Source organism: Mixophyes fleayi, chromosome 10, assembly GCF_038048845.1.
Source record: "Mixophyes fleayi isolate aMixFle1 chromosome 10, aMixFle1.hap1, whole genome shotgun sequence".
In the NCBI taxonomy this organism is placed as follows: Eukaryota; Metazoa; Chordata; class Amphibia; order Anura; family Limnodynastidae; genus Mixophyes; species Mixophyes fleayi.
In genome coordinates, this window is record NC_134411.1 from 48,594,613 (window position 1) to 48,620,510 (window position 25,898).

Consider the following 25,898-nt stretch of genomic DNA (forward strand, 5'->3'; position numbering starts at 1 on the left):
TCAGACATGTTTTAGTTTTTCGTGTAAAGTTTGATGTATGTTATGAAAGGGAATTTTATTTATATGTCTTCCTAAAAAAGGCATATGTTCAAAACAAGGCTTGCTAAATCACTGGAAATGAATCCTTAAAAATGTGGGGCTACTGATCGATAAAACTACAAGGCATTAAACATCATGAATGCTGTCACATTTTTCTCTTTAAAATTGAAATATTAACTACTCAAAAATCTTCTCTAAACTTGATTCCAAGGGTTTAAACAGAAGTTTGACCAACAATTCAAAAATTGCACATTTCCAGGTTTCATATCATATGTCGAGTCATTCAACTTTGCTGAACTGTGCAGAAACAGGCTACGTCTTGGTTTCATAGTGTAGTGGTTATCACATGTGCTTTACACGCAGAAGGTCCTGGGTTCAATCCCCAGTGAAACCATGTTTATGTTCTGATTAACCAATCAATCTTTAAATATTTCCATACTCAACATATCTCTTCTGGTGATTTAAACTGTGAAAAGGGTAGTTTGTTCAATAGAAACTGGCCTTTCTGCTAATGGGAATAAATGTAGTCTTAAACTACACTTTAAGTTTTAGTTCATAAAAATAGTATATACTTGTAATCCAGTAATTTTAAAATTAAAAGTTAAGTTGACTTATCTCCTTTTTGCCAACAATGTATTTTCATGATTTCTATATATTTTTAAAGCAAAAGAGCTTGTTAAAATGTTTTTTTGTTCATTTTTCTACATTAATGAATATATTTTATGCTGTGTAAATTTTCTCTGTAAAATTGAAATCTCATAAGCTTCTCCATGCAATTGTTTCTTCCATATCTCCACTGCTCGACTGACAGCCCTGGCTGAGACCTAGGGATAGAGGGACACTGCAGAGAGTGGGTGTGATGAGGAGGACCATTAAGAAGCTGCTATCACAGAGAATGCTATTTTTCTGTGATTCAATATGTTCATGCCCACCATTGTGACTGCTTAATATTAGAAACAAAAATATGTGCTGTTGTGAGACTACTAAAATAGGAGAACCCTGGAAAAAACTTCCTGTGTGAAATTTTCAGGGCTCGCAGTTGACTGCTGGTTTTTGATCACCAGCAGGCAATATCTTTGGAAATTTAATTTCAGTTGCAAATTAGTCACCCTTTGATTAAAGAAAATCAAATTCTTTAAATACTATGCTGTGTAGTGACATTTGCTTTCAAAAAAGTTATTTTCAATGAAAACAAGTTCTTTCCAAAACTAGTATATGGTAGTTGAGCATTAAAGAATTTAGATTTTGTCTTTGGATTTACAGTGTAGTGGTTATCAGACATGTTTTAGTTTTTCGTGTAAAGTTTGATGTATGTTATGAAAGGTATTTTATTTATATGTCTTCCTAAAAAAGGCATATGTTCAAAACAAGGCTTGCTAAATCACTGGAAATGAATCCTTAAAAATGTGGAGCTACTGATCGATAAAACTACAAGGCATTAAACATCATGAATGATGTCACATTTTTCTCTTTAAAATTGAAATATTAACTACTCAAAAATCTTCTCTAAACTTGATTCCAAGGGTTTAAACAGAAGTTTGACCAACAATTCAAAAATTGCACATTTCCAGGTTTCATATCATATGTCGAGTCATTCAACTTTGCTGAACTGTGCAGAAACAGGCTACATCTTGGTTTCATAGTGTAGTGGTTATCACATCTGCTTTACACGCAGAAGGTCCTGGGTTCAATCCCCAGTGAAACCATGTTTATGTTCTGATTAACCAATCAATCTTTAAATATTTCCATACTCAACATATCTCTTCTGGTGATTTAAACTGTGAAAAAGGTAGTTTTTTCAATAGAAACTGGCCTTTCTTCTAATGGGAATAAATGTAGTCTTAAACTACACTTTAAGTTTTAGTTCATAAAAATAGTATATACTTGTAATCCAGTAATTTTAAAATTAAAAGTTAAGTTGACTTATCTCCTTTTTGCCAACAATGTATTTTCATGATTTCTATATATTTTTAAAGCAAAAGAGCTTGTTAAAATGTTTTTTTGTTCATTTTTCAACATTAATGAATATACTTTATGCTGTGTAAATTTTCTCTGTAAAATTGAAATCTCATAAGCTTCTCCATGCAATTGTTTCTTCCATATCTCCACTGCTCGACTGACAGCCCTGGCTGAGACCTAGAGATTCTGGGACACTGCAGAGAGTGGGTGTGATGAGGAGGACCATTAAGAAGCTGCTATGACAGAGAATGCTATTTTTCTGTGATTCAATATGTTCATGCCCACCATTGTGACTGCTTAATATTAGAAACAAAAATATGTGCTATTGTGAGACTACTAAAATAGGAGAACCCTGGAAAAAACTTCCTGTGTGAAATTTTCAGGGCTCGCAGTTGACTGCTGGTTTTTGATCACCAGCAAGCAATATCTTTGGAAATTTAATTTCAGTTGCAAATTAGTCATCCTCTGATTAAAGAAAATCAAATTCTTTAAATACTATGCTGTGTAGTGACATTTGCTTTCAAAAAAGTTATTTTCAATGAAAACAAGTTCTTTCCAAAACTAGTATATGGTAGTTGAGCATTAAAGAATTTAGATTTTGTCTTTGGATTTACAGTGTAGTGGTTATCAGACATGTTTTAGTTTTTCGTGTAAAGTTTGATGTATGTTATGAAAGGGAATTTTATTTATATGTCTTCCTAAAAAAGGCATATGTTCAAAACAAGGCTTGCTAAATCACTGGAAATGAATCCTTAAAAATGTGGGGCTACTGATCGATAAAACTACAAGGCATTAAACATCATGAATGCTGTCACATTTTTCTCTTTAAAATTGAAATATTAACTACTCAAAAATCTTCTCTAAACTTGATTCCAAGGGTTTAAACAGAAGTTTGACCAACAATTCAAAAATTGCACATTTCCAGGTTTCATATCATATGTCGAGTCATTCAACTTTGCTGAACTGTGCAGAAACAGGCTACATCTTGGTTTCATAGTGTAGTGGTTATCACATCTGCTTTACACGCAGAAGGTCCTGGGTTCAATCCCCAGTGAAACCATGTTTATGTTCTGATTAACCAATCAATCTTTAAATATTTCCATACTCAACATATCTCTTCTGGTGATTTAAACTGTGAAAAAGGTAGTTTTTTCAATAGAAACTGGCCTTTCTTCTAATGGGAATAAATGTAGTCTTAAACTACACTTTAAGTTTTAGTTCATAAAAATAGTATATACTTGTAATCCAGTAATTTTAAAATTAAAAGTTAAGTTGACTTATCTCCTTTTTGCCAACAATGTATTTTCATGATTTCTATATATTTTTAAAGCAAAAGAGCTTGTTAAAATGTTTTTTTGTTCATTTTTCTACATTAATGAATATACTTTATGCTGTGTAAATTTTCTCTGTAAAATTGAAATCTCATAAGCTTCTCCATGCAATTGTTTCTTCCATATCTCCACTGCTCGACTGACAGCCCTGGCTGAGACCTAGAGATTCTGGGACACTGCAGAGAGTGGGTGTGATGAGGAGGACCATTAAGAAGCTGCTATGACAGAGAATGCTATTTTTCTGTGATTCAATATGTTCATGCCCACCATTGTGACTGCTTAATATTAGAAACAAAAATATGTGCTATTGTGAGACTACTAAAATAGGAGAACCCTGGAAAAAACTTCCTGTGTGAAATTTTCAGGGCTCGCAGTTGACTGCTGGTTTTTGATCACCAGCAAGCAATATCTTTGGAAATTTAATTTCAGTTGCAAATTAGTCATCCTCTGATTAAAGAAAATCAAATTCTTTAAATACTATGCTGTGTAGTGACATTTGCTTTCAAAAAAGTTATTTTCAATGAAAACAAGTTCTTTCCAAAACTAGTATATGGTAGTTGAGCATTAAAGAATTTAGATTTTGTCTTTGGATTTACAGTGTAGTGGTTATCAGACATGTTTTAGTTTTTCGTGTAAAGTTTGATGTATGTTATGAAAGGGAATTTTATTTATATGTCTTCCTAAAAAAGGCATATGTTCAAAACAAGGCTTGCTAAATCACTGGAAATGAATCCTTAAAAATGTGGGGCTACTGATCGATAAAACTACAAGGCATTAAACATCATGAATGCTGTCACATTTTTCTCTTTAAAATTGAAATATTAACTACTCAAAAATCTTCTCTAAACTTGATTCCAAGGGTTTAAACAGAAGTTTGACCAACAATTCAAAAATTGCACATTTCCAGGTTTCATATCATATGTCGAGTCATTCAACTTTGCTGAACTGTGCAGAAACAGGCTACGTCTTGGTTTCATAGTGTAGTGGTTATCACATCTGCTTTACACGCAGAAGGTCCTGGGTTCAATCCCCAGTGAAACCATGTTTATGTTCTGATTAACCAATCAATCTTTAAATATTTCCATACTCAACATATCTCTTCTGGTGATTTAAACTGTAAAAAGGGTAGTTTGTTCAATAGAAACTGGCCTTGCTGCTAATGGGAATAAATGTAGTCTTAAACTACACTTTAAGTTTTAGTTCATAAAAATAGTATATACTTGTAATCCAGTAATTTTAAAATTGAAAGTTAAGTTGACTTATCTCCTTTTTGCCAACAATGTATTTTCATGATTTCTATATATTTTTAAAGCAAAAGAGCTTGTTAAAATGTTTTTTTGTTCATTTTTCTACATTAATGAATATACTTTATGCTGTGTAAATTTTCTCTGTAAAATTGAAATCTCATAAGCTTCTCCATGCAATTGTTTCTTCCATATCTCCACTGCTCGACTGACAGCCCTGGCTGAGACCTAGGGATAGTTGGACACTGTAGAGAGTGGGTGTGATGAGGAGGACCATTAAGAAGCTGCTATCACAGAGAATGCTATTTTTCTGTGATTCAATATGTTCATGCCCACCATTGTGACTGCTTAATATTAGAAACAAAAATATGTGCTGTTGTGAGACTACTAAAATAGGAGAACCCTGGAAAAAACTTCCTGTGTGAAATTTTCAGGGCTCGCAGTTGACTGCTGGTTTTTGATCACCAGCAGGCAATATCTTTGGAAATTTAATTTCAGTTGCAAATTAGTCACCCTCTGATTAAAGAAAATCAAATTCTTTAAATACTATGCTGTGTAGTGACATTTGCTTTCAAAAAAGTTATTTTCAATGAAAACAAGTTCTTTCCAAAACTAGTATATGGTAGTTGAGCATTAAAGAATTTAGATTTTGTCTTTGTATTTACAGTGTAGTGGTTATCAGACATGTTTTAGTTTTTCGTGTAAAGTTTGATGTATGTTATGAAAGGGAATTTTATTTATATGTCTTCCTAAAAAAGGCATATGTTCAAAACAAGGCTTGCTAAATCACTGGAAATGAATCCTTAAAAATGTGGGGCTACTGATCGATAAAACTACAAGGCATTAAACATCATGAATGCTGTCACATTTTTCTCTTTAAAATTGAAATATTAACTACTCAAAAATCTTCTCTAAACTTGATTCCAAGGGTTTAAACAGAAGTTTGACCAACAATTCAAAAATTGCACATTTCCAGGTTTCATATCATATGTCGAGTCATTCAACTTTGCTGAACTGTGCAGAAACAGGCTACGTCTTGGTTTCATAGTGTAGTGGTTATCACATCTGCTTTACACGCAGAAGGTCCTGGGTTCAATCCCCAGTGAAACCATGTTTATGTTCTGATTAACCAATCAATCTTTAAATATTTCCATACTCAACATATCTCTTCTGGTGATTTAAACTGTGAATAAGGTAGTTTGTTCAATAGAAACTGGCCTTTCTGCTAATGGGAATAAATGTAGTCTTAAACTACACTTTAAGTTTTAGTTCATAAAAATAGTATATATTTGTAATCCAGTAATTTTAAAATTGAAAGTTAAGTTGACTTATCTCCTTTTTGCCAATAATGTATTTTCATGATTTCTATATATTTTTAAAGCAAAAGAGCTTGTTAAAATGTTTTTTTGTTCATTTTTCTACATTAATGAATATATTTTATGCTGTGTAAATTTTCTCTGTAAAATTGAAATCTCATAAGCTTCTCCATGCAATTGTTTCTTCCATATCTCCACTGCTCGACTGACAGCCCTGGCTGAGACCTAGGGATAGTGGGACACTGCAGAGAGTGGGTGTGATGAGGAGGACCATTAAGAAGCTGCTATCACAGAGAATGCTATTTTTCTGTGATTCAATATGTTCATGCCCACCATTGTGACTGCTTAATATTAGAAACAAAAATATGTGCTGTTGTGAGACTACTAAAATAGGAGAACCCTGGAAAAAACTTCCTGTGTGAAATTTTCAGGGCTCGCAGTTGACTGCTGGTTTTTGATCACCAGCAGGCAATATCTTTGGAAATTTAATTTCAGTTGCAAATTAGTCACCCTTTGATTAAAGAAAATCAAATTCTTTAAATACTATGCTGTGTAGTGACATTTGCTTTCAAAAAAGTTATTTTCAATGAAAACAAGTTCTTTCCAAAACTAGTATATGGTAGTTGAGCATTAAAGAATTTAGATTTTGTCTTTGGATTTACAGTGTAGTGGTTATCAGACATGTTTTAGTTTTTCGTGTAAAGTTTGATGTATGTTATGAAAGGTATTTTATTTATATGTCTTCCTAAAAAAGGCATATGTTCAAAACAAGGCTTGCTAAATCACTGGAAATGAATCCTTAAAAATGTGGAGCTACTGATCGATAAAACTACAAGGCATTAAACATCATGAATGATGTCACATTTTTCTCTTTAAAATTGAAATATTAACTACTCAAAAATCTTCTCTAAACTTGATTCCAAGGGTTTAAACAGAAGTTTGACCAACAATTCAAAAATTGCACATTTCCAGGTTTCATATCATATGTCGAGTCATTCAACTTTGCTGAACTGTGCAGAAACAGGCTACGTCTTGGTTTCATAGTGTAGTGGTTATCACATCTGCTTTACACGCAGAAGGTCCTGGGTTCAATCCCCAGTGAAACCATGTTTATGTTCTGATTAACCAATCAATCTTTAAATATTTCCATACTCAACATATCTCTTCTGGTGATTTAAACTGTGAAAAGGGTAGTTTGTTCAATAGAAACTGGCCTTTCTGCTAATGGGAATAAATGTAGTCTTAAACTACACTTTAAGTTTTAGTTCATAAAAATAGTATATACTTGTAATCCAGTAATTTTAAAATTAAAAGTTAAGTTGACTTATCTCCTTTTTGCCAACAATGTATTTTCATGATTTCTATATATTTTTAAAGCAAAAGAGCTTGTTAAAATGTTTTTTTGTTCATTTTTCTACATTAATGAATATACTTTATGCTGTGTAAATTTTCTCTGTAAAATTGAAATCTCATAAGCTTCTCCATGCAATTGTTTCTTAAATATCTCCACTGCTCGACTGACAGCCCTGGCTGAGACCTAGGGATTCTGGGACACTGCAGAGAGTGGGTGTGATGAGGAGGACCATTAAGAAGCTGCTATCACAGAGAATGCTATTTTTCTGTGATTCAATATGTTCATGCCCAACATTGTGACTGCTTAATATTAGAAACAAAAATATGTGCTATTGTGAGACTACTAAAATAGGAGAACCCTGGAAAAAACTTCCTGTGTGAAATTTTCAGGGCTCGCAGTTGACTGCTGGTTTTTGATCACCAGCAGGCAATATCTATGGAAATTTAATTTCAGTTGCAAATTAGTCACCCTCTGATTAAAGAAAATCAAATTCTTTAAATACTATGCTGTGTAGTGACATTTGCTTTCAAAAAAGTTATTTTCAATGAAAACAAGTTCTTTCCAAAACTAGTATATGGTAGTTGAGCATTAAAGAATTTAGATTTTGTCTTTGTATTTACAGTGTAGTGGTTATCAGACATGTTTTAGTTTTTCGTGTAAAGTTTGATGTATGTTATGAAAGGGAATTTTATTTATATGTCTTCCTAAAAAAGGCATATGTTCAAAACAAGGCTTGCTAAATCACTGGAAATGAATCCTTAAAAATGTGGGGCTACTGATCGATAAAACTACAAGGCATTAAACATCATGAATGCTGTCACATTTTTCTCTTTAAAATTGAAATATTAACTACTCAAAAATCTTCTCTAAACTTGATTCCAAGGGTTTAAACAGAAGTTTGACCAACAATTCAAAAATTGCACATTTCCAGGTTTCATATCATATGTCGAGTCATTCAACTTTGCTGAACTGTGCAGAAACAGGCTACGTCTTGGTTTCATAGTGTAGTGGTTATCACATGTGCTTTACACGCAGAAGGTCCTGGGTTCAATCCCCAGTGAAACCATGTTTATGTTCTGATTAACCAATCAATCTTTAAATATTTCCATACTCAACATATCTCTTCTGGTGATTTAAACTGTGAAAAGGGTAGTTTGTTCAATAGAAACTGGCCTTTCTGCTAATGGGAATAAATGTAGTCTTAAACTACACTTTAAGTTTTAGTTCATAAAAATAGTATATACTTGTAATCCAGTAATTTTAAAATTAAAAGTTAAGTTGACTTATCTCCTTTTTGCCAACAATGTATTTTCATGATTTCTATATATTTTTAAAGCAAAAGAGCTTGTTAAAATGTTTTTTTGTTCATTTTTCTACATTAATGAATATATTTTATGCTGTGTAAATTTTCTCTGTAAAATTGAAATCTCATAAGCTTCTCCATGCAATTGTTTCTTCCATATCTCCACTGCTCGACTGACAGCCCTGGCTGAGACCTAGGGATAGAGGGACACTGCAGAGAGTGGGTGTGATGAGGAGGACCATTAAGAAGCTGCTATCACAGAGAATGCTATTTTTCTGTGATTCAATATGTTCATGCCCACCATTGTGACTGCTTAATATTAGAAACAAAAATATGTGCTGTTGTGAGACTACTAAAATAGGAGAACCCTGGAAAAAACTTCCTGTGTGAAATTTTCAGGGCTCGCAGTTGACTGCTGGTTTTTGATCACCAGCAGGCAATATCTTTGGAAATTTAATTTCAGTTGCAAATTAGTCACCCTTTGATTAAAGAAAATCAAATTCTTTAAATACTATGCTGTGTAGTGACATTTGCTTTCAAAAAAGTTATTTTCAATGAAAACAAGTTCTTTCCAAAACTAGTATATGGTAGTTGAGCATTAAAGAATTTAGATTTTGTCTTTGGATTTACAGTGTAGTGGTTATCAGACATGTTTTAGTTTTTCGTGTAAAGTTTGATGTATGTTATGAAAGGTATTTTATTTATATGTCTTCCTAAAAAAGGCATATGTTCAAAACAAGGCTTGCTAAATCACTGGAAATGAATCCTTAAAAATGTGGAGCTACTGATCGATAAAACTACAAGGCATTAAACATCATGAATGATGTCACATTTTTCTCTTTAAAATTGAAATATTAACTACTCAAAAATCTTCTCTAAACTTGATTCCAAGGGTTTAAACAGAAGTTTGACCAACAATTCAAAAATTGCACATTTCCAGGTTTCATATCATATGTCGAGTCATTCAACTTTGCTGAACTGTGCAGAAACAGGCTACATCTTGGTTTCATAGTGTAGTGGTTATCACATCTGCTTTACACGCAGAAGGTCCTGGGTTCAATCCCCAGTGAAACCATGTTTATGTTCTGATTAACCAATCAATCTTTAAATATTTCCATACTCAACATATCTCTTCTGGTGATTTAAACTGTGAAAAAGGTAGTTTTTTCAATAGAAACTGGCCTTTCTTCTAATGGGAATAAATGTAGTCTTAAACTACACTTTAAGTTTTAGTTCATAAAAATAGTATATACTTGTAATCCAGTAATTTTAAAATTAAAAGTTAAGTTGACTTATCTCCTTTTTGCCAACAATGTATTTTCATGATTTCTATATATTTTTAAAGCAAAAGAGCTTGTTAAAATGTTTTTTTGTTCATTTTTCAACATTAATGAATATACTTTATGCTGTGTAAATTTTCTCTGTAAAATTGAAATCTCATAAGCTTCTCCATGCAATTGTTTCTTCCATATCTCCACTGCTCGACTGACAGCCCTGGCTGAGACCTAGAGATTCTGGGACACTGCAGAGAGTGGGTGTGATGAGGAGGACCATTAAGAAGCTGCTATGACAGAGAATGCTATTTTTCTGTGATTCAATATGTTCATGCCCACCATTGTGACTGCTTAATATTAGAAACAAAAATATGTGCTATTGTGAGACTACTAAAATAGGAGAACCCTGGAAAAAACTTCCTGTGTGAAATTTTCAGGGCTCGCAGTTGACTGCTGGTTTTTGATCACCAGCAAGCAATATCTTTGGAAATTTAATTTCAGTTGCAAATTAGTCATCCTCTGATTAAAGAAAATCAAATTCTTTAAATACTATGCTGTGTAGTGACATTTGCTTTCAAAAAAGTTATTTTCAATGAAAACAAGTTCTTTCCAAAACTAGTATATGGTAGTTGAGCATTAAAGAATTTAGATTTTGTCTTTGGATTTACAGTGTAGTGGTTATCAGACATGTTTTAGTTTTTCGTGTAAAGTTTGATGTATGTTATGAAAGGGAATTTTATTTATATGTCTTCCTAAAAAAGGCATATGTTCAAAACAAGGCTTGCTAAATCACTGGAAATGAATCCTTAAAAATGTGGGGCTACTGATCGATAAAACTACAAGGCATTAAACATCATGAATGCTGTCACATTTTTCTCTTTAAAATTGAAATATTAACTACTCAAAAATCTTCTCTAAACTTGATTCCAAGGGTTTAAACAGAAGTTTGACCAACAATTCAAAAATTGCACATTTCCAGGTTTCATATCATATGTCGAGTCATTCAACTTTGCTGAACTGTGCAGAAACAGGCTACATCTTGGTTTCATAGTGTAGTGGTTATCACATCTGCTTTACACGCAGAAGGTCCTGGGTTCAATCCCCAGTGAAACCATGTTTATGTTCTGATTAACCAATCAATCTTTAAATATTTCCATACTCAACATATCTCTTCTGGTGATTTAAACTGTGAAAAAGGTAGTTTTTTCAATAGAAACTGGCCTTTCTTCTAATGGGAATAAATGTAGTCTTAAACTACACTTTAAGTTTTAGTTCATAAAAATAGTATATACTTGTAATCCAGTAATTTTAAAATTAAAAGTTAAGTTGACTTATCTCCTTTTTGCCAACAATGTATTTTCATGATTTCTATATATTTTTAAAGCAAAAGAGCTTGTTAAAATGTTTTTTTGTTCATTTTTCTACATTAATGAATATACTTTATGCTGTGTAAATTTTCTCTGTAAAATTGAAATCTCATAAGCTTCTCCATGCAATTGTTTCTTCCATATCTCCACTGCTCGACTGACAGCCCTGGCTGAGACCTAGAGATTCTGGGACACTGCAGAGAGTGGGTGTGATGAGGAGGACCATTAAGAAGCTGCTATGACAGAGAATGCTATTTTTCTGTGATTCAATATGTTCATGCCCACCATTGTGACTGCTTAATATTAGAAACAAAAATATGTGCTATTGTGAGACTACTAAAATAGGAGAACCCTGGAAAAAACTTCCTGTGTGAAATTTTCAGGGCTCGCAGTTGACTGCTGGTTTTTGATCACCAGCAAGCAATATCTTTGGAAATTTAATTTCAGTTGCAAATTAGTCATCCTCTGATTAAAGAAAATCAAATTCTTTAAATACTATGCTGTGTAGTGACATTTGCTTTCAAAAAAGTTATTTTCAATGAAAACAAGTTCTTTCCAAAACTAGTATATGGTAGTTGAGCATTAAAGAATTTAGATTTTGTCTTTGGATTTACAGTGTAGTGGTTATCAGACATGTTTTAGTTTTTCGTGTAAAGTTTGATGTATGTTATGAAAGGGAATTTTATTTATATGTCTTCCTAAAAAAGGCATATGTTCAAAACAAGGCTTGCTAAATCACTGGAAATGAATCCTTAAAAATGTGGGGCTACTGATCGATAAAACTACAAGGCATTAAACATCATGAATGCTGTCACATTTTTCTCTTTAAAATTGAAATATTAACTACTCAAAAATCTTCTCTAAACTTGATTCCAAGGGTTTAAACAGAAGTTTGACCAACAATTCAAAAATTGCACATTTCCAGGTTTCATATCATATGTCGAGTCATTCAACTTTGCTGAACTGTGCAGAAACAGGCTACGTCTTGGTTTCATAGTGTAGTGGTTATCACATCTGCTTTACACGCAGAAGGTCCTGGGTTCAATCCCCAGTGAAACCATGTTTATGTTCTGATTAACCAATCAATCTTTAAATATTTCCATACTCAACATATCTCTTCTGGTGATTTAAACTGTAAAAAGGGTAGTTTGTTCAATAGAAACTGGCCTTGCTGCTAATGGGAATAAATGTAGTCTTAAACTACACTTTAAGTTTTAGTTCATAAAAATAGTATATACTTGTAATCCAGTAATTTTAAAATTGAAAGTTAAGTTGACTTATCTCCTTTTTGCCAACAATGTATTTTCATGATTTCTATATATTTTTAAAGCAAAAGAGCTTGTTAAAATGTTTTTTTGTTCATTTTTCTACATTAATGAATATACTTTATGCTGTGTAAATTTTCTCTGTAAAATTGAAATCTCATAAGCTTCTCCATGCAATTGTTTCTTCCATATCTCCACTGCTCGACTGACAGCCCTGGCTGAGACCTAGGGATAGTTGGACACTGTAGAGAGTGGGTGTGATGAGGAGGACCATTAAGAAGCTGCTATCACAGAGAATGCTATTTTTCTGTGATTCAATATGTTCATGCCCACCATTGTGACTGCTTAATATTAGAAACAAAAATATGTGCTGTTGTGAGACTACTAAAATAGGAGAACCCTGGAAAAAACTTCCTGTGTGAAATTTTCAGGGCTCGCAGTTGACTGCTGGTTTTTGATCACCAGCAGGCAATATCTTTGGAAATTTAATTTCAGTTGCAAATTAGTCACCCTCTGATTAAAGAAAATCAAATTCTTTAAATACTATGCTGTGTAGTGACATTTGCTTTCAAAAAAGTTATTTTCAATGAAAACAAGTTCTTTCCAAAACTAGTATATGGTAGTTGAGCATTAAAGAATTTAGATTTTGTCTTTGTATTTACAGTGTAGTGGTTATCAGACATGTTTTAGTTTTTCGTGTAAAGTTTGATGTATGTTATGAAAGGGAATTTTATTTATATGTCTTCCTAAAAAAGGCATATGTTCAAAACAAGGCTTGCTAAATCACTGGAAATGAATCCTTAAAAATGTGGGGCTACTGATCGATAAAACTACAAGGCATTAAACATCATGAATGCTGTCACATTTTTCTCTTTAAAATTGAAATATTAACTACTCAAAAATCTTCTCTAAACTTGATTCCAAGGGTTTAAACAGAAGTTTGACCAACAATTCAAAAATTGCACATTTCCAGGTTTCATATCATATGTCGAGTCATTCAACTTTGCTGAACTGTGCAGAAACAGGCTACGTCTTGGTTTCATAGTGTAGTGGTTATCACATCTGCTTTACACGCAGAAGGTCCTGGGTTCAATCCCCAGTGAAACCATGTTTATGTTCTGATTAACCAATCAATCTTTAAATATTTCCATACTCAACATATCTCTTCTGGTGATTTAAACTGTGAATAAGGTAGTTTGTTCAATAGAAACTGGCCTTTCTGCTAATGGGAATAAATGTAGTCTTAAACTACACTTTAAGTTTTAGTTCATAAAAATAGTATATATTTGTAATCCAGTAATTTTAAAATTGAAAGTTAAGTTGACTTATCTCCTTTTTGCCAATAATGTATTTTCATGATTTCTATATATTTTTAAAGCAAAAGAGCTTGTTAAAATGTTTTTTTGTTCATTTTTCTACATTAATGAATATATTTTATGCTGTGTAAATTTTCTCTGTAAAATTGAAATCTCATAAGCTTCTCCATGCAATTGTTTCTTCCATATCTCCACTGCTCGACTGACAGCCCTGGCTGAGACCTAGGGATAGTGGGACACTGCAGAGAGTGGGTGTGATGAGGAGGACCATTAAGAAGCTGCTATCACAGAGAATGCTATTTTTCTGTGATTCAATATGTTCATGCCCACCATTGTGACTGCTTAATATTAGAAACAAAAATATGTGCTGTTGTGAGACTACTAAAATAGGAGAACCCTGGAAAAAACTTCCTGTGTGAAATTTTCAGGGCTCGCAGTTGACTGCTGGTTTTTGATCACCAGCAGGCAATATCTTTGGAAATTTAATTTCAGTTGCAAATTAGTCACCCTTTGATTAAAGAAAATCAAATTCTTTAAATACTATGCTGTGTAGTGACATTTGCTTTCAAAAAAGTTATTTTCAATGAAAACAAGTTCTTTCCAAAACTAGTATATGGTAGTTGAGCATTAAAGAATTTAGATTTTGTCTTTGGATTTACAGTGTAGTGGTTATCAGACATGTTTTAGTTTTTCGTGTAAAGTTTGATGTATGTTATGAAAGGTATTTTATTTATATGTCTTCCTAAAAAAGGCATATGTTCAAAACAAGGCTTGCTAAATCACTGGAAATGAATCCTTAAAAATGTGGAGCTACTGATCGATAAAACTACAAGGCATTAAACATCATGAATGATGTCACATTTTTCTCTTTAAAATTGAAATATTAACTACTCAAAAATCTTCTCTAAACTTGATTCCAAGGGTTTAAACAGAAGTTTGACCAACAATTCAAAAATTGCACATTTCCAGGTTTCATATCATATGTCGAGTCATTCAACTTTGCTGAACTGTGCAGAAACAGGCTACATCTTGGTTTCATAGTGTAGTGGTTATCACATCTGCTTTACACGCAGAAGGTCCTGGGTTCAATCCCCAGTGAAACCATGTTTATGTTCTGATTAACCAATCAATCTTTAAATATTTCCATACTCAACATATCTCTTCTGGTGATTTAAACTGTGAAAAAGGTAGTTTTTTCAATAGAAACTGGCCTTTCTTCTAATGGGAATAAATGTAGTCTTAAACTACACTTTAAGTTTTAGTTCATAAAAATAGTATATACTTGTAATCCAGTAATTTTAAAATTAAAAGTTAAGTTGACTTATCTCCTTTTTGCCAACAATGTATTTTCATGATTTCTATATATTTTTAAAGCAAAAGAGCTTGTTAAAATGTTTTTTTGTTCATTTTTCTACATTAATGAATATACTTTATGCTGTGTAAATTTTCTCTGTAAAATTGAAATCTCATAAGCTTCTCCATGCAATTGTTTCTTCCATATCTCCACTGCTCGACTGACAGCCCTGGCTGAGACCTAGAGATTCTGGGACACTGCAGAGAGTGGGTGTGATGAGGAGGACCATTAAGAAGCTGCTATGACAGAGAATGCTATTTTTCTGTGATTCAATATGTTCATGCCCACCATTGTGACTGCTTAATATTAGAAACAAAAATATGTGCTATTGTGAGACTACTAAAATAGGAGAACCCTGGAAAAAAGTTTATGTGTGAAATTTTCAGGGCTCGCAGTTGACTGCTGGTTTTTGATCTCCAGCAGGCAATATCTTTGGAAATTTAATTTCAGTTGCAAATTAGTCATCCTCTGATTAAAGAAAATCAAATTCTTTAAATACTATGCTGTGTAGTGACATTTGCTTTCAAAAAAGTTATTTTCAATGAAAACAAGTTCTTTCCAAAACTAGTATATGGTAGTTGAGCATTAAAGAATTTAGATTTTGTCTTTGGATTTACAGTGTAGTGGTTATCAGACATGTTTTAGTTTTTCGTGTAAAGTTTGATGTATGTTATGAAAGGGAATTTTATTTATATGTCTTCCTAAAAAAGGCATATGTTCAAAACAAGGCTTGCTAAATCACTGGAAATGAATCCTTAAAAATGTGGGGCTACTGATCGATAAAACTACAAGGCATTAAACATCATGAATGCTGTCACATTTTTCTCTTTAAAATTGAAATATTAACTACTCAAAAATCTTCTCTAAACTTGATTCCAAGGGTTTAAACAGAAGTTTGACCAACAATTCAAAAATTGCACATTTCCAGGTTTCATATCATATGTCGAGTCATTCAACTTTGCTGAACTGTGCAGAGACAAGCTACGTCTTGGTTTCATAGTGTAGTGGTTATCACATCTGCTTTACACACAGAAGGTTCTGGGTTCAATCCCCAGTGAAACCATGTTTATGTTCTGATTAACCAATCAATCTTTAAATATTTCCATACTCAACATATCTCTTCTGGTGATTTAAACTGTGAAAAGGGTAGTTTTTTCAATAGAAACTGGCCTTTCTTCTAATGGGAATAAATGTAGTCTTAAACTACACTTTAAGTTTTAGTTCATAAAAATAGTATATACTTGTAATCCAGTAATTTTAAAATTGAAAGTTAAGTTGACTTATCTCCTTTTTGCCAACAATGTATTTTCATGATTTCTATATATTTTTAAAGCAAAAGAGCTTGTTAAAATGTTTTTTTGTTCATTTTTCTACATTAATGAATATACTTTATGCTGTGTAAATTTTCTCTGTAAAATTGAAATCTCATAAGCTTCTCCATGCAATTGTTTCTTCCATATCTCCACTGCTCGACTGACAGCCCTGGCTGAGACCTAGAGATTCTGGGACACTGCAGAGAGTGGGTGTGATGAGGAGGACCATTAAGAAGCTGCTATGACAGAGAATGCTATTTTTCTGTGATTCAATATGTTCATGCCCACCATTGTGACTGCTTAATATTAGAAACAAAAATATGTGCTATTGTGAGACTACTAAAATAGGAGAACCCTGGAAAAAACTTTATGTGTGAAATTTTCAGGGCTCGCAGTTGACTGCTGGTTTTTGATCACCAGCAGGCAATATCTTTGGAAATTTAATTTCAGTTGCAAATTAGTCATCCTCTGATTAAAGAAAATCAAATTCTTTAAATACTATGCTGTGTAGTGACATTTGCTTTCAAAAAAGTTATTTTCAATGAAAACAAGTTCTTTCCAAAACTAGTATATGGTAGTTGAGCATTAAAGAATTTAGATTTTGTCTTTGGATTTACAGTGTAGTGGTTATCAGACATGTTTTAGTTTTTCGTGTAAAGTTTGATGTATGTTATGAAAGGGAATTTTATTTATATGTCTTCCTAAAAAAGGCATATGTTCAAAACAAGGCTTGCTAAATCACTGGAAATGTATCCTTAAAAATGTGGGGCTACTGATCGATAAAACTACAAGGCATTAAACATCATGAATGCTGTCACATTTTTCTCTTTAAAATTGAAATATTAACTACTCAAAAATCTTCTCTAAACTTGATTCCAAGGGTTTAAACAGAAGTTTGACCAACAATTCAAAAATTGCACATTTCCAGGTTTCATATCATATGTCGAGTCATTCAACTTTGCTGAACTGTGCAGAGACAAGCTATGTCTTGGTTTCATAGTGTAGTGGTTATCACATCTGCTTTACACGCAGAAGGTCTTGGGTTCAAACCCCAGTGAAACCATGTTTATGTTCTGATTAACGAATGAATCTTTAAATATTTCCATACTAAACATATCTCTTCTGGTGATTTAAACTGTGAAAAAGGTAGTTTGTTCAATAGAAACTGGCCTTTCTGCTAATGGGAATAAATGTAGTCTTAAACTACACTTTAAGTTTTAGTTCATAAAAATAGTATATACTTGTAATCCAGTAATTTTAAAATTGAAAGTTAAGTTGACTTATCTCCTTTTTGCCAACAATGTATTTTCATGATTTCTATATATTTTTAAAGCAAAAGAGCTTGTTAAAATGTTTTTTTGTTCATTTTTCTACATTAATGAATATACTTTATGCTGTGTAAATTTTCTCTGTAAAATTGAAATCTCATAAGCTTCTCCATGCAATTGTTTCTTCCATATCTCCACTGCTCGACTGACAGCCCTGGCTGAGACCTAGGGATTCTGGGACACTGCAGAGAGTGGGTGTGATGAGGAGGACCATTAAGAAGCTGCTATCACAGAGAATGCTATTTTTCTGTGATTCAATATGTTCATGCCCACCATTGTGACTGCTTAATATTAGAAACAAAAATATGTGCTGTTGTGAGACTACTAAAATAGGAGAACCCTGGAAAAAACTTCCTGTGTGAAATTTTCAGGGCTCGCAGTTGACTGCTGGTTTTTGATCACCAGCAGGCAATATCTTTGGAAATTTAATTTCAGTTGCAAATTAGTCACCCTCTGATTAAAGAAAATCAAATTCTTTAAATACTATGCTGTGTAGTGACATTTGCTTTCAAAAAAGTTATTTTCAATGAAAAAAAGTTCTTTCCAAAACTAGTATATGGTAGTTGAGCATTAAAGAATTTAGATTTTGTCTTTGGATTTACAGTGTAGTGGTTATCAGACATGTTTTAGTTTTTCGTGTAAAGTTTGATGTATGTTATGAAAGGGAATTTTATTTATATGTCTTCCTAAAAAAGGCATATGTTCAAAACAAGGCTTGCTAAATCACTAAAAAGGAATCCTTAAAAATGTGGGGGTACTGATCGATAAAACTACAAGGCATTAAACATCATGAATGCTGTCACATTTTTCTCTTTAAAATTGAAATATTAACTACTCAAAAATCTTCTCTAAACTTGATTCTAAGGGTTTAAACAGAAGTTTGACCAACAATTCAAAAATTGCACATTTCCAGGTTTCATATCGTATGTCGAGTCATTCAACTTTGCTGAACTGTGCAGAAACAGGCTACGTCTTGGTTTCATAGTGTAGTGGTTATCACATCTGCTTTACACGCAGAAGGTCCTGGGTTCAATCCCCAGTGAAACCATGTTTATGTTCTGATTAACCAATTAATCTTTAAATATTTCCATACTCAACATATCTCTTCTGGTGATTTAAACTGTGAAAAAGGTAGTTTGTTCAATAGAAACTGGCCTTTCTGCTAATGGGAATAAGTGTAGTCTTAAACTACACTTTAAGTTTTAGTTCATAAAAATAGTATATACTTGTAATCCAGTAATTTTAAAATTGGAAGTTAAGTTGACTTATCTCCTTTTTGCCCACAATGTATTTTCATGATTTCTATATATTTTTAAAGCAAAAGAGCTTGTTAAAAAGTTTTTTTGTTCATTTTTCTACATTAATGAATATACTTTATGCTGTGTAAATTTTCTCTGTAAAATTGAAATCTCATAAGCTTCTCCATGCAATTGTTTCTTCCATATCTCCACTGCTCGACTGACAGCCCTGGCTGAGACCTAGGGATAGTGGGACACTGCAGAGAGTGGGTGTGATGAGGAGGACCATTAAGAAGCTGCTATGACAGAGAATGCTATTTTTCTGTGATTCAATATGTTCATGCCCACCATTGTGACTGCTTAATATTAGAAACAAAAATATGTGCTATTGTGAGACTACTAAAATAGGAGAACCCTGGAAAAAACTTTATGTGTGAAATTTTCAGGGCTCGCAGTTGACTGCTGGTTTTTGATCTCCAGCAGGCAATATCTTTGGAAATTTAATTTCAGTTGCAAATTAGTCATCCTCTGATTAAAGAAAATCAAATTCTTTAAATACTATGCTGTGTAGTGACATTTGCTTTCAAAAAAGTTATTTTCAATGAAAACAAGTTCTTTCCAAAACTAGTATATGGTAGTTGAGCATTAAAGAATTTAGATTTTGTCTTTGGATTTACAGTGTAGTGGTTATCAGACATGTTTTAGTTTTTCGTGTAAAGTTTGATGTATGTTATGAAAGGGAATTTTATTTATATGTCTTCCTAAAAAAGGCATATGTTCAAAACAAGGCTTGCTAAATCACTGGAAATGAATCCTTAAAAATGTGGGGCTACTGATCGATAAAACTACAAGGCATTAAACATCATGAATGCTGTCACATTTTTCTCTTTAAAATTGAAATATTAACTACTCAAAAATCTTCTCTAAACTTGATTCCAAGGGTTTAAACAGAAGTTTGACCAACAATTCAAAAATTGCACATTTCCAGGTTTCATATCATATGTCGAGTCATTCAACTTTGCTGAACTGTGCAGAGACAAGCTACGTCTTGGTTTCATAGTGTAGTGGTTATCACATCTGCTTTACACGCAGAAGGTCCTGGGTTCAATCCCCAGTGAAACCATGTTTATGTTCTGATTAACCAATCAATCTTTAAATATTTCCATACTCAACATATCTCTTCTGGTGATTTAAACTGTGAAAAGGGTAGTTTTTTCAATAGAAACTGGCCTTTCTTCTAATGGGAATAAATGTAGTCTTAAACTACACTTTAAGTTTTAGTTCATAAAAATAGTATATACTTGTAATCCAGTAATTTTAAAATTAAAAGTTAAGTTGACTTATCTCCTTTTTGCCAACAATGTATTTTCATGATTTCTATATATTTTTAAAGCAAAAGAGCTTGTTAAAATGTTTTTTTGTTCATTTTTCTACATTAATGAATATACTTTATGCTGTGTAAATTTTCTTTGTAAAATTGAAATCTCATAAGCTTCTCCATGCAATTGTTTCTTCCATATCTCCACTGCTCGACTGACAGCCCTGGCTGAGACCTAGAGATTCTGGGACACTGCAGAGAGTGGGTGTGATGAGGAGGACCATTAAGAAGCTGCTATGACAGAGAATGCTATTTTTCTGTGATTCAATATGTTCATGCCCACCATTGTGACTGCTTAATATTAGAAACAAAAATATGTGCTATTGTGAGACTACTAAAATAGGAGAACCCTGGAAAAAACTTTATGTGTGAAATTTTCAGGGCTCGCAGTTGACTGCTGGTTTTTGATCACCAGCAAGCAATATCTTTGGAAATTTAATTTCAGTTGCAAATTAGTCATCCTCTGATTAAAGAAAATCAAATTCTTTAAATACTATGCTGTGTAGTGACATTTGCTTTCAAAAAAGTTATTTTCAATGAAAACAAGTTCTTTCTAAAACTAGTATATGGTAGTTGAGCATTAAAGAATTTAGATTTTGTCTTTGGATTTACAGTGTAGTGGTTATCAGACATGTTTTAGTTTTTCGTGTAAAGTTTGATGTATGTTATGAAAGGGAATTTTATTTATATGTCTTCCTAAAAAAGGCATATGTTCAAAACAAGGCTTGCTAAATCACTGGAAATGAATCCTTAAAAATGTGGGGCTACTGATCGATAAAACTACAAGGCATTAAACATCATGAATGCTGTCACATTTTTCTCTTTAAAATTGAAATATTAACTACTCAAAAATCTTCTCTAAACTTGATTCCAAGGGTTTAAACAGAAGTTTGACCAACAATTCAAAAATTGCACATTTCCAGGTTTCATATCATATGTCGAGTCATTCAACTTTGCTGAACTGTGCAGAGACAAGCTATGTCTTGGTTTCATAGTGTAGTGGTTATCACATCTGCTTTACACGCAGAAGGTCTTGGGTTCAATCCACAGTGAAACCATGTTTATGTTCTGATTAACGAATGAATCTTTAAATATTTCCATACTAAACATATCTCTTCTGGTGATTTAAACTGTGAAAAAGGTAGTTTGTTCAATAGAAACTGGCCTTTCTGCTAATGGGAATAAATGTAGTCTTAAACTACACTTTAAGTTTTAGTTCATAAAAATAGTATATACTTGTAATCCAGTAATTTTAAAATTGAAAGTTAAGTTGACTTATCTCCTTTTTGCCAACAATGTATTTTCATGATTTCTATATATTTTTAAAGCAAAAGAGCTTGTTAAAATGTTTTTTTGTTCATTTTTCTACATTAATGAATATACTTTATGCTGTGTAAATTTTCTCTGTAAAATTGAAATCTCATAAGCTTCTCCATGCAATTGTTTCTTCCATATCTCCACTGCTCGACTGACAGCCCTGGCTGAGACCTAGGGATAGTGGGACACTGCAGAGAGTGGGTGTGATGAGGAGGACCATTAAGAAGCTGCTATGACAGAGAATGCTATTTTTCTGTGATTCAATATGTTCATGCCCACCATTGTGACTGCTTAATATTAGAAACAAAAATATGTGCTGTTGTGAGACTACTAAAATAGGAGAACCCTGGAAAAAACTTCCTGTGTGAAATTTTCAGGGCTCACAGTTGACTGCTGGTTTTTGATCACCAGCAGGCAATATCTTTTGAAATTTAATTTCAGTTACAAATTAGTCATCCTCTGATTAAAGAAAATCAAATTCTTTAAATACTATGCTGTGTAGTGACATTTGCTTTCAAAAAAGTTATTTTCAATGAAAACAAGTTCTTTCCAAAACTAGTATATGGTAGTCGAGCATTAAAGAATTTAGATTTTGTCTTTGGATTTACAGTGTAGTGCTTATCAGACATGTTTTAGTTTTTCGTGTAAAGTTTGATGTATGTCATGAAAGGGAATTTTATTTATATGTCTTCCTAAAAAAGGCATATGTTCAAAACAAGGCTTGCTAAATCACTAAAAAGGAATCCTTAAAAATGTGGGGCTACTGATCGATAAAACTACAAGGCATTAAACATCATGAATGCTGTCACATTTTTCTCTTTAAAATTGAAATATTAACTACTCAAAAATCTTCTCTAAACTTGATTCCAAGGGTTTAAACAGAAGTTTGACCAACAATTCAAAAATTGCACATTTCCAGGTTTCATATCATATGTCGAGTCATTCAACTTTGCTGAACTGTGCAGAAACAGGCTACGTCTTGGTTTCATAGTGTAGTGGTTATCACATCTGCTTTACACGCAGAAGGTCCTGGGTTCAATCCCCAGTGAAACCATGTTTATGTTCTGATTAACCAATCAATCTTTAAATATTTCCATACTCAACATATCTCTTCTGGTGATTTAAACTGTGAAAAGGGTAGTTTGTTCAATAGAAACTGGCCTTTCTGCTAATGGGAATAAATGTAGTCTTAAACTACACTTTAAGTTTTAGTTCATAAAAATAGTATATACTTGTAATCCAGTAATTTTAAAATTAAAAGTTAAGTTGACTTATCTCCTTTTTGCCAACAATGTATTTTCATGATTTCTATATATTTTTAAAGCAAAAGAGCTTGTTAAAATGTTTTTTTGTTCATTTTTCTACATTAATGAATATACTTTATGCTGTGTAAATTTTCTCTGTAAAATTGAAATCTCATAAGCTTCTCCATGCAATTGTTTCTTCCATATCTCCACTGCTCGACTGACAGCCCTGGCTGAGACCTAGGGATTCTGGGACACTGCAGAGAGTGGGTGTGATGAGGAGGACCATTAAGAAGCTGCTATCACAGAGAATGCTATTTTTCTGTGATTCAATATGTTCATGCCCACCATTGTGACTGCTTAATATTAGAAACAAAAATATGTGCTATTGTGAGACTACTAAAATAGGAGAACCCTGGAAAAAACTTCCTGTGTGAAATTTTCAGGGCTCGCAGTTGACTGCTGGTTTTTGATCACCAGCAGGCAATATCTTTGGAAATTTAATTTCAGTTGCAAATTAGTCATCCTCTGATTAAAGAAAATCAAATTCTTTAAATACTATGCTGTGTAGTGACATTTGCTTTCAAAAAAGTTATTTTTAATGAAAACAAGTTCTTTCTAAAACTAGTATATGGTAGTTGAGCATTAAAGAATTTAGATTTTGTCTTTGGATTTACAGTGTAGTGGTTATCAGACATGTTTTAGTTTTTCGTGTAAAGTTTGATGTATGTTATGAAAGGGAATTTTATTTATATGTCTTCCTAAAAAAGGCATATGTTCAAAACAAGGCTTGCTAAATCACTAAAAAGGAATCCTTAAAAATGTGGGGCTACTGATCGATAAAACTACAAGGCATTAAACATCATGAATGCTGTCACATTTTTCTCTTTAAAATTGAAATATTAACTACTCAAAAATCTTCTCTAAACTTGATTCCAAGGGTTTAAACAGAAGTTTGACCAACAATTCAAAAATTGCACATTTCCAGGTTTCATATCATATGTCGAGTCATTCAACTTTGCTGAACTGTGCAGAAACAGGCTACGTCTTGGTTTCATAGTGTAGTGGTTATCACATCTGCTTTACACGCAGAAGGTCCTGGGTTCAATCCCCAGTGAAACCATGTTTATGTTCTGATTAACCAATCAATCTTTAAATATTTCCATACTCAACATATCTATTCTGGTGATTTAAACTGTGAAAAGGGTAGTTTGTTCAATAGAAACTGACCTTTCTTCTAATGGGAATAAATGTAGTCTTAAACTACACTTTAAGTTTTAGTTCATAAAAATAGTATATACTTGTAATCCAGTAATTTTAAAATTAAAAGTTAAGTTGACTTATCTCCTTTTTGCCAACAATGTATTTTCATGATTTCTATATATTTTTAAAGCAAAAGAGCTTGTTAAAATGTTTTTTTGTTCATTTTTCTACATTAATAAATATACTTTATGCTGTGTAAATTTTCTCTGTAAAATTGAAATCTCATAAGCTTCTCCATGCAATTGTTTCTTCCATATCTCCACTGCTCGACTGACAGCCCTGGCTGAGACCTAGGGATTCTGGGACACTGCAGAGAGTGGGTGTGATGAGGAGGACCATTAAGAAGCTGCTATCACAGAGAATGCTATTTTTCTGTGATTCAATATGTTCATGCCCACCATTGTGACTGCTTAATATTAGAAACAAAAATATGTGCTATTGTGAGACTACTAAAATAGGAGAACCCTGGAAAAAACTTCCTGTGTGAAATTTTCAGGGCTCGCAGTTGACTGCTGGTTTTTGATCACCAGCAGGCAATATCTTTGGAAATTTAATTTCAGTTGCAAATTAGTCATCCTCTGATTAAAGAAAATCAAATTCTTTAAATACTATGCTGTGTAGTGACATTTGCTTTCAAAAAAGTTATTTTCAATGAAAACAAGTTCTTTCCAAAACTAGTATATGGTAGTTGAGCATTAAAGAATTTAGATTTTGTCTTTGGATTTACAGTGTAGTGGTTATCAGACATGTTTTAGTTTTTCGTGTAAAGTTTGATGTATGTTATGAAAGGGAATTTTATTTATATGTCTTCCTAAAAAAGGCATATGTTCAAAACAAGGCTTGCTAAATCACTAAAAAGGAATCCTTAAAAATGTGGGGCTACTGATCGATAAAACTACAAGGCATTAAACATCATGAATGCTGTCACATTTTTCTCTTTAAAATTGAAATATTAACTACTCAAAAATCTTCTCTAAACTTGATTCCAAGGGTTTAAACAGAAGTTTGACCAACAATTCAAAAATTGCACATTTCCAGGTTTCATATCATATGTCGAGTCATTCAACTTTGCTGAACTGTGCAGAAACAGGCTACGTCTTGGTTTCATAGTGTAGTGGTTATCACATCTGCTTTACAAGCAGAAGGTCCTGGGTTCAATCCCCAGTGAAACCATGTTTATGTTCTGATTAACCAATCAATCTTTAAATATTTCCATACTCAACATATCTCTTCTGGTGATTTAAACTGTGAAAAGGGTAGTTTGTTGAATAGAAACTGGCCTTTCTGCTAATGGGAATAAATGTAGTCTTAAACTACACTTTAAGATTTAGTTCATAAAAATAGTATATACTTGTAATCCAGTAATTTTAAAATTAAAAGTTAAGTTGACTTATCTCCTTTTTGCCAACAATGTATTTTCATGATTTCTATATATTTTTAAAGCAAAAGAGCTTGTTAAAATGTTTTTTTGTTCATTTTTCTACATTAATGAATATACTTTATGCTGTATAAATTTTCTCTGTAAAATTGAAATCTCATAAGCTTCTCCATGCAATTGTTTCTTCCATATCTCCACTGCTCGACTGACAGCCCTGGCTGAGACCTAGGGATTCTGGGACACTGCAGAGAGTGGGTGTGATGAGGAGGACCATTAAGAAGCTGCTATCACAGAGAATGCTATTTTTCTGTGATTCA

The 25,898-nt window shown here is 32.7% G+C and overlaps 20 non-coding genes across 20 annotated transcripts; all 20 read left to right on the top strand.

The window, feature by feature from the left end:
* Positions 1-360: 360 nt before the first annotated feature.
* On the top strand, positions 361-433 carry TRNAV-UAC (transfer RNA valine (anticodon UAC)). The gene has a single exon. It is a non-coding gene; the product is annotated as a tRNA-Val (tRNA).
* A 1,239-nt stretch (positions 434-1,672) lies between these two features.
* TRNAV-UAC (transfer RNA valine (anticodon UAC)) lies at positions 1,673-1,745 on the top strand. Its single transcript has one exon. It is a non-coding gene; the product is annotated as a tRNA-Val (tRNA).
* Positions 1,746-2,985: 1,240 nt separating this feature from the next.
* Positions 2,986-3,058, top strand: TRNAV-UAC (transfer RNA valine (anticodon UAC)). The gene has a single exon. It is a non-coding gene; the product is annotated as a tRNA-Val (tRNA).
* Positions 3,059-4,298: 1,240 nt separating this feature from the next.
* Positions 4,299-4,371, top strand: TRNAV-UAC (transfer RNA valine (anticodon UAC)). The gene has a single exon. It is a non-coding gene; the product is annotated as a tRNA-Val (tRNA).
* A 1,240-nt stretch (positions 4,372-5,611) lies between these two features.
* TRNAV-UAC (transfer RNA valine (anticodon UAC)) lies at positions 5,612-5,684 on the top strand. The gene has a single exon. It is a non-coding gene; the product is annotated as a tRNA-Val (tRNA).
* Positions 5,685-6,923: 1,239 nt separating this feature from the next.
* Positions 6,924-6,996, top strand: TRNAV-UAC (transfer RNA valine (anticodon UAC)). Its single transcript has one exon. It is a non-coding gene; the product is annotated as a tRNA-Val (tRNA).
* Positions 6,997-8,236: 1,240 nt separating this feature from the next.
* On the top strand, positions 8,237-8,309 carry TRNAV-UAC (transfer RNA valine (anticodon UAC)). Its single transcript has one exon. It is a non-coding gene; the product is annotated as a tRNA-Val (tRNA).
* A 1,239-nt stretch (positions 8,310-9,548) lies between these two features.
* On the top strand, positions 9,549-9,621 carry TRNAV-UAC (transfer RNA valine (anticodon UAC)). Its single transcript has one exon. It is a non-coding gene; the product is annotated as a tRNA-Val (tRNA).
* Positions 9,622-10,861: 1,240 nt separating this feature from the next.
* On the top strand, positions 10,862-10,934 carry TRNAV-UAC (transfer RNA valine (anticodon UAC)). The gene has a single exon. It is a non-coding gene; the product is annotated as a tRNA-Val (tRNA).
* Positions 10,935-12,174: 1,240 nt separating this feature from the next.
* Positions 12,175-12,247, top strand: TRNAV-UAC (transfer RNA valine (anticodon UAC)). Its single transcript has one exon. It is a non-coding gene; the product is annotated as a tRNA-Val (tRNA).
* A 1,240-nt stretch (positions 12,248-13,487) lies between these two features.
* TRNAV-UAC (transfer RNA valine (anticodon UAC)) lies at positions 13,488-13,560 on the top strand. The gene has a single exon. It is a non-coding gene; the product is annotated as a tRNA-Val (tRNA).
* Positions 13,561-14,799: 1,239 nt separating this feature from the next.
* Positions 14,800-14,872, top strand: TRNAV-UAC (transfer RNA valine (anticodon UAC)). The gene has a single exon. It is a non-coding gene; the product is annotated as a tRNA-Val (tRNA).
* A 1,240-nt stretch (positions 14,873-16,112) lies between these two features.
* Positions 16,113-16,185, top strand: TRNAV-UAC (transfer RNA valine (anticodon UAC)). The gene has a single exon. It is a non-coding gene; the product is annotated as a tRNA-Val (tRNA).
* Positions 16,186-17,425: 1,240 nt separating this feature from the next.
* Positions 17,426-17,498, top strand: TRNAV-UAC (transfer RNA valine (anticodon UAC)). Its single transcript has one exon. It is a non-coding gene; the product is annotated as a tRNA-Val (tRNA).
* A 1,240-nt stretch (positions 17,499-18,738) lies between these two features.
* TRNAV-UAC (transfer RNA valine (anticodon UAC)) lies at positions 18,739-18,811 on the top strand. The gene has a single exon. It is a non-coding gene; the product is annotated as a tRNA-Val (tRNA).
* Positions 18,812-20,051: 1,240 nt separating this feature from the next.
* On the top strand, positions 20,052-20,124 carry TRNAV-UAC (transfer RNA valine (anticodon UAC)). The gene has a single exon. It is a non-coding gene; the product is annotated as a tRNA-Val (tRNA).
* Positions 20,125-21,364: 1,240 nt separating this feature from the next.
* TRNAV-UAC (transfer RNA valine (anticodon UAC)) lies at positions 21,365-21,437 on the top strand. Its single transcript has one exon. It is a non-coding gene; the product is annotated as a tRNA-Val (tRNA).
* Positions 21,438-22,677: 1,240 nt separating this feature from the next.
* On the top strand, positions 22,678-22,750 carry TRNAV-UAC (transfer RNA valine (anticodon UAC)). The gene has a single exon. It is a non-coding gene; the product is annotated as a tRNA-Val (tRNA).
* A 1,240-nt stretch (positions 22,751-23,990) lies between these two features.
* On the top strand, positions 23,991-24,063 carry TRNAV-UAC (transfer RNA valine (anticodon UAC)). Its single transcript has one exon. It is a non-coding gene; the product is annotated as a tRNA-Val (tRNA).
* A 1,240-nt stretch (positions 24,064-25,303) lies between these two features.
* Positions 25,304-25,376, top strand: TRNAV-UAC (transfer RNA valine (anticodon UAC)). Its single transcript has one exon. It is a non-coding gene; the product is annotated as a tRNA-Val (tRNA).
* The last annotated feature ends 522 nt before the right edge of the window (positions 25,377-25,898 follow it).